This window comes from Salvia miltiorrhiza, chromosome 7 (genome assembly GCF_028751815.1).
Source record: "Salvia miltiorrhiza cultivar Shanhuang (shh) chromosome 7, IMPLAD_Smil_shh, whole genome shotgun sequence".
Taxonomy (NCBI): domain Eukaryota; kingdom Viridiplantae; phylum Streptophyta; class Magnoliopsida; order Lamiales; family Lamiaceae; genus Salvia; species Salvia miltiorrhiza.
Genome location: NC_080393.1, coordinates 51,613,532 through 51,621,717, shown reverse-complemented (window position 1 = coordinate 51,621,717; position 8,186 = coordinate 51,613,532). Strand labels below are relative to the sequence as shown.

The following is an 8,186-nucleotide window of genomic DNA, read 5'->3' as shown; positions in this document are numbered from 1 at the left end:
CTCACATGTCAAGATTCCGGTTTTCATATCGATCTTGGTTCCGGCGGTCATCATGAACGGCCTTCCCAATAGTATGGCATTCTCTCCAGTTTCAGGTCCGGTATCTAGAACATAGAAGTCTGCTGGGAAAATCAAATCCCCAACCTTGATCAGTACGTCTTCCACTACTCCTTCAGGGTAAGCGTTGGACCTGTCAGCCAACTGTATGACCACACGGGTGTTTCTCATCTCGCCAATATTCAGTCTCTTGTATACAGCCAATGGCATCACATTAGTATGATCTGATCCTGAAATCTATGCAAGTTTCGTGTCTCTTAGTTTTATTTCTTTTCTTTCAACCTTTTCGTCCGTGTCTTCTGTGAATCCACCTACATACTTGAGGGCAAGTATGCTTTAAGTGTGTAGGTGTGATGCGTCTTTGACTTTTTGGGCCATTTGGCCCTATTTTTCTCTTTATTGGTGTCAGTACAGGTCTGTCCAGGGGGAAAACGAAGTTGTGGAGGAAGGAAGGTCAGTGGAGTGGAAACGGAGAAAATGCAGTCAGAATGGGTATTACCAAGCCCAGATTGCTATGTCATGTTTACCAGCATGGAGCTTCGGCCAACAAGTACCTCCCCAGTCTAACTTGGGGCATGGGAACCTGAAGCAACCCACCTGGTATGAATCTCACCGAAGGAAGTAATCTGTCTGATCGCTACCATGAAAAGCAGACAGCCTAAGACAAGAAAGGAAAGTGAATCTCGGAGATTTTGAGAAAGCAAGATGAAGCAAGAGGAAGGGACTGGAAGGATCTGAAGAATGGGAAAGGTTGACTAAGCTTGCAGCTGGAAGCCATCTTCAATCGGATCAATCAAAGATTGAGCTAAAAAAGGAAAGAAGATTCCGGTGAAGATTTGAGACTGGCGCAGCTAGGGTTAGACCTCAACCATTCGGCAGTATAAAAGATTGATGATGTGCAGCGTGCACAAGCTCTTGGCACTTTTTGAACTCCTGTTTTACTTTAGTTATTACTTTAATTCGCCGTGTGTCAAAACCAATTTATGTTTCAGTACTATTTCCCTATTTCCGATTGTGTTTTTGCATTCGAACAAGATTGAAGGCTCGAAGCCTTAGGTATTTTTCTATCTATTTAAGTATTTCCTTTTGTTCCATGATGTGTTTAATTCATTTCGTATTTATGAATTCTGTTATGTGTGAGTAATTCTTTAGGTGAGGTTTTAGGGGAGGAAATAATTGTTGTTAACATGTAAACATTCGTGAGGCATTTGTTCTTTCGGTTGAATCTCGTGGTTCCGGAAGGATCTGTTCAAAACCATGGGCACTAGGGGCCTAACGGGTGATCTCCGTTCGGTAAAACGCTGTCCATGTGAAGCAAAGCCCAGGGTGTACCAAGGTACAACAACCGGTATGCCCAAGACGGAGTAGCTGAGCAGCGTCAACAAAAGGCGTTGTAGATCCGGAAGGTGGGGAAAGGATTGATGGGATACACTGTCCCTCCTCAGTCTTGGGCTTCTCTAGAGACTATCCTGTCGCAGCCCGAAATCCCGACACTAGTGATAGTGGGGTACGAGTATCGATACGACTATTTTTAAAGAATAAAAGATAAGAAGAATAGGTCGAACATCAAGCGGAAGCTCACATCAAAGCATGCTAAGAAAAAAAAAAAAAAAAAAAAAAAAAAAAATTATTAATTGAACCCAAGGGGTAAAATCGTCAACGTCGTTGTAACTTTTTAATTATCAGGAATTTCACGAACAAAAACAAAACAGGTATAGCTTATTTTTCATAAGGAAACAAAATATGCAGAGTATCGCAGCAAAAGGCGAACCAGTTACATGTATGGAGACACATAACCGTGAGTATATTACTTGATTCATATTTAAAGTAACTTCACATCAAGACTTTATCGATAAAAAGGAAATACGATAAAGTAAATACGTCATCTAACGATCCCCCACCAGCACCAGACCAATCTCACTCCTCGCTTAGCCTGCACATTTAGAAATACATGCAGGGCGTGAGTATATAATACTCAGTGGGCAAACGCCGAAAAACAAGAAAGGTGCTCTTAGAGCTATAAGTCTGAAGCTTGCCACATCACAGCAATACACAGAAATAAGTTAGTATCAATGAATCTGTGCATGCAGTTTTTATAATCAACATCATAAATAAGTAACTGCGCAGTTTAAACATTCATCATGTATGTACCACATCCACTACTCATCATCAAAGGTACTGAGAAGTAGGCCTCCCTCTCAAGTACCGTGACCGGCCGACCCGAAGACGGCTCACAGTCACCTCTGTGCACAAAATTCCGCTTGTGGCAGGACCGAATTCGTCTCATCAGTAGAGGGTAACACACAAGCTCAACATCAAAAAAAAAAAATTGGCAAGTCAAACAGTTCTCAAACATCATTTATCTCAAAACATTTGATAAGTTCTTAACATCATTACATCATTTTAGAAAGCTCATATGATAAACATATACTCAAAATATTGCCCACCTGAAGACCTTACTCAAAAACTCCCGTCAAAGTGGAGTTACTTACTTCCTTGCTCTGCTCGTGTCTTCAGGGATCATCGTCATCATCGAAGGTTCATGTCATAAAATGAATCCCGATTAGAAACTCAACGACAAAAACTCATGCCTCAACTCATGCTCTATATTATATTCTATCTCCTTAACCAACTCTACATAAACTCTTCACTCATTTCAAATCCTTAAGTCCAAGGATAGGTTTCAAGAAAATCATGGTTCTAAGTCTCGGTTCATCTCTCATATAAGACTCGTCTAATCTCATTCAAACACTTAGGCAACACAATCACATAAGGCACATAAGAAAATACCATCAAACATCATCAAGACATGTTCTGTTTTTACACAGACTCGACTTCAAACTTTAACACGTTCTGACTCCGACATCCCCTGGACTCCAGACTCATACCAAAAGAAAGGTATTTGAGTCTAGTTTCATTTAAAAAAAAGTAGAGTCAGAAACTCCAAGTGGTTTGGGAGATATGGCGTTTTTACCACGGTCTACCATATTCGGCAGTTTTGAGCAATCGAAAAGTTTGATTTTTCAAAAATAGTAAACGTTGTCAAACTGCGCTCACATTTGGTGGATATCTAGCCCATACAGTAAGGTTGATACCATAAAAATTTGGAAAGCTAGATCACACAGGAAGTTACTGAAATGAAAGACTTTGTCCCCTGTTCTCTGAAATTCTCGGCAGAAATGTGCAGATTTGGTTTTGCATTTTATAAAAATAGTAAATCAAGTCCAAATGACTTGAAATTTTACAGAGGTGATCAAGACTCATGTAGGGACATTCTGTAAAATTTTCAAAGCTTTTTGACATCGACAAACCGTCGATCACAGTAGGTCAGTAGCCTACGAAAAATCATCAAAAATTCATTCCCAACTCTTAAATGCTCAAATTAACATTTATACAAAGCAACCACATCAAAACTCATTTTAAGCACTTAAAGCACTTAAAAACATTCAAATACATCAAAATACTCATAATACTCAATCTTGACTCTTTTCTTTCATCATCCACTCAAATCTCAAGGAAAACGTTTCTACAACGTATCAATCAAATTCTCTTTTCAATCTCATGCTCAAAATTTCTCAATCATTCATTATTGACCTCATACATCATGTAACTCATTTTACACATATATTTCCCTTTTTATCATGTAAACTAACTCTAGTGAAAAACTCATATATCATCATAAAATTCTCAACAAAAGCATGACAACTTCACAAAATGATCATAAATCAATTTGACCTCATTTTATCATTCGATAACCCCACATCATATGAGAACTCAAAAACTCCTTCAAACTAAACTAAGTCCAAATTTTACTTAGCTTACATTAGACTTAATCAAACATATTAAAACACTACTATCATGCTCAATTACACATATCTTAAGTTAAATCACTTAATAGACACATAGACAAGAAGATCCTAATTTTTATTAAACTAAACTCTAAGAAATTTTATAAACTCACATGGATCTTTAATCTCATCATATATCTATCAATTTTTGTCATTTAATCTCACATCAAAAACCATCAATTCACAAATAAGGGCATATATACACATATCCCTAATTCTAGTAAACTAACTCACATCAAAACTCCAATTGACATCATATACTCAAATTACTCCATCAATCATCATCATATACACCTCATAGACTCATTTTCATCATCAATTCATCACCTTGATCATCAACTCAAAAATTCCCAAATTGGGGTAAACTAAACTCATCGAATCTTTATATCTCAAAACATAGTTTTTCAAAACACATGCTAATCATCACCAAACATCACATAGATCATTTTTCTCACCTCAATTCAAGGAAAGAAAAAGAAAAATTTTTGAAGGGTAGAACACCCAAATTTTCGAAAATTATGAAAAAGAAGGGGGTGATTTTCTTGCTTCAAACTCTCAAGAATACTCATGTACAAACCCATACAAATCTAATCTATAAATATAGAGATTACTTACTCAAGTTCTTCACCAAAACTCAAACTTTCTCACTCTACTTTGGAGCTTCTTCTTCAAGGATTTTCTTGTTTAAAAGTAGATAGAATATGTTTATGAAGGATATTAGAGTGGTTTGAAGTGTTTGGTAAAAATTTTAGGAAGCTTCGAAGGTTCCCATTAATGGAGGAAAATGGTGGAGTTGAGTAATGGAGAAGATGAGTGTATGTGTGTGTTGGTCGAAAATTTTGGGAGAGAGAGAGATGATTTTCGAAAATTCCATGTGAGGGAGAGAGAAGAATTTAGCTTGCAAGATTGTATTTGATCTTGTGGATCTTTAAAGGAGATTTCACAATCTTAGGGAATATTGCTAATTAATGCATGATCTCTCTCTCACTCTAATCTCTCTCTAATCTCTACACTCTCCATCTCATACTCTCAATTCTCTACTCTCTCAATTCTATACTTAGCAAAATTTAGGCATATAACATATGGTATGGGTAATTAAATAAAGTGTGTGAAAGGTGATCAAATAAAATCACAAACTATGGTAATGTCACTCATTAATAAAATACCACATCATAAATATTCATGTGACCAAAATAATAATTATAGCACTCTTATTAGTGCACTCACATATATATAATATTCCTCTTCGTAGGAAGAAAAATAATTTAAAAATATTATGCTCGGAAAAATTTTCATAAACCGGCATCATTTGATTTCCCGGTAAAAATAAACCATACTTGCTTTGGAAACTTAAACAAAATTCCAAGTGCTAAAGTCTCAAATAAAAATCATAATAATATGGTCATATTGACACACGTCACAAAATCACATAATCACTCAGTCACATAAATTCACATAACATCTCATCAAAACAGTCGGCAGATTCAAATAAGCTAGACGTCTCTCTGACCGACTCTATATATCTAGGTTTCTCACTCTTTCTTCCTCGACTCTATTTCCAACTCAGTATTCCTATTTTTCTTAATAGGACAGTCAATCTCTAACAATTCAGTATCCGGTAACTCTATTCCCGGTAGTTGGAAATAAAATAAAATCTCAGCTCAATTCAATCAGCATCTCCATCTCAACTCATTTCTCAAATCTCATCATTCTAACTCTATTATCGGTTTACTCTCTCGTATCTCTATTTAAAAGACAATCTGTCTTATCTACTCATAAAAAAAAAAGTAGTCTCGTATTTCGACATCTCGTACTCTTATTAGTGTTAAGACACTATCTCCCAACATGAGTAAAAGTACGGGGTGCTACATCCTACCCCCCTTAAAAAAAATTTCGTCCCGAAATTTGAGTTATTCTTCTTCGGGAAAAAGCTCTGGGTACTTCTCTTTCATCTTCTCTTCAACTTCCCATGTTGATTCTTTTTTACTATAATATCTCCATTGGATTTTCATCAAAGGAATCGATTCGTCCCTCAATTATTGGATCTTCCAGTCCAGCATAGCATCAGGTCTATCTCTTCGTAGCTCAAAACTGGTTCCAGGGACACTTCTTCTTGATAGATGACATGTTTTGGATTAAACACGAACTTTCTCAATTGAGAAACATGGAAAACGTCATGGACGTTCGCGAAGCTCAGAGGCAACGCTAGTTTATAGGCTACATGGCCTATTTACTCTAATACATATCATAAGGTCCTATATATCTCGGTTTGAGTTCTTGTTAACTCAAAAATAACATGCTCCCCGAGATAGGGAAGAACTCACATAATCATCGTTTCTATCATCAACAGAATCTATTCACAATTACTCAATTGTTGAGTTTTCTTTTCTCGATTTTGCTAATCGATGCCATAATTCATGGCTAAGTGGTCTCACTTCTATTGTGGAAGTCTCTAATAGGTATAATTGTATAAGGTTGCCAAAGTGGCGCCTTCACGTGTTAACACGTTAAACATCCTTCTACGAATGATGCCATCTCTCGCTTCTTATTCTCCTATCAAAGCGTCGTTTCAGTCTTGGCACGTATTTAAACTTTTCGCATGTGCGGTGTAAGGGGTATCATGAGCTTCGCTCGTGATTTCATTCTTCAATTCTTCTTTATCAGGCACACACAGTCGTTCTCTTTAAACAAAAATGGCATTATCTGCCGCGTCCTGATAACTCTCTACTTTCTCGGTTCGAATCTTCATTCGCAATCTTTCCATCTTCTCATTCTGTCTTTGAGCTATGACTATTCTCGATCATAAGTCAGGTATAACGTTCAGTGCAGAAATTATCATTTCTGTCGTTGGTGGTGGTATTACTACCTCCAAATTCATCTTCTCGAATTCCTCGATTAGGTTCTCTTCTCGAGTAAGGAGAAATCCTAACTCTCCCTGATTCTTTCTGCTCAACGCGTCAATTACTACGTTAGCCTTCCCAGGGTGATAATTTATTCCACAATCGTAGTCCTTCATCAACTCTAGCCATCTTCTTCGTCGTATGTTCAGATCTCTTTGCTCAAAGAAATATTTGAGACTCTCATGATCGGTGTATATCTCACACCGTGCTCCATAGGAATGGTGTCTCCAGATCTTCAAAGCATGCACTACGGCTGCTAATTTTAAATCATGCGTCGGATAACTCATCTCGTGTGATCTCAGTTGTTGCGAAGCATACGCTATAACTCTTCACTCTTGCATCAGTGCACATCTTGGACCATTTCTCGATGCATCAATATAAACTGCATACTCTTGATCCGCTTTTAGAATAGCTAACACTGGGGCTATTGTGAGCCTCTTTTTCAGCTCTTGAAAACTTCGCTCACATTCGTCCGTCTGACGGACTTGACTTCTTTCTTTAGCAGGTGCGTCAATGGCTTGGCGATTTCTGAAAAGCCCTCAATAAAACGTCGATAATACCCTGCTAATCTCAGAAAACTGTGAATCTCGTGCGGTGTGGTTGGCGATCTCCGCTCCTGTACCGCTTGAACTTTTGCTAGGTCTACTTTAATTCCTCTCGCAGAAACAATATGGCCAAGAAAATTAATTTCTTTAAGCCAAAACTCGCATTTGCTAAACTTAGCATACAGCTTTTCCGCTCGTAATCTTTCCAATACGATCCTCAAATGCTCTTCGTGTTCTCGTTTACTCTTCGAGTAAATCAGGATATCGTCTATGAAGACTACACGAACTTGTCTAGGTATTCGCGAAAAACGCGGTTCATGTGATCCATGAATACTGTCGGGACGTTCGTCAAACCGAAAGACATATCTTCCAAACATCTTTGAGTTTATAGTAATGCCATAATGCATACGCGATGCCGTCTTCGGAAATATCTTCCGATCATATCTTCAGCTGATGGTATCCCGTTCTCATGTCAAACTTTGAAAAAGTGCTCGCTCCTTGTAGTTGATCGAACAGATCATCGATCCGGGGTAACAGATATTTATTCTTTAACGTCACTTTGTTCAACTTTCGATAATCGAAACACAACCTCAAGCTTCCATCCTTCTTTTAACAAAAAGATCTGGTGCTCTCCACGGGAAAACACTGGGTCGAATGAAACCCATATCTAGAAGTTCTTGTAGTTGCAGCTTTAACTCTTGCAACTCTGTGGGGGTCATCCTGTACGACGCTTTCGACGTCGGTGCCGTGCCAGGCTCTAAATCGATCGTAAACTCAAGTTGTCGGTCTGGGAAATCCCCGGTAAAGTTTCAGGGAAACGTCTTTGTAATCTCACA

At 38.0% G+C, this 8,186-nt stretch overlaps 1 long non-coding RNA gene across 1 annotated transcript; it reads right to left on the bottom strand.

Moving 5' to 3' along the window:
- Positions 1-1,774: 1,774 nt before the first annotated feature.
- Positions 1,775-4,830, bottom strand: LOC130994721 (uncharacterized). The gene is made up of 3 exons (XR_009091897.1): positions 4,521-4,830; positions 2,505-2,568; positions 1,775-1,990 (listed from the first exon to the last, which is right to left on the bottom strand). It is a non-coding gene; the product is annotated as an uncharacterized LOC130994721 (long non-coding RNA).
- Positions 4,831-8,186: the final 3,356 nt, after the last annotated feature.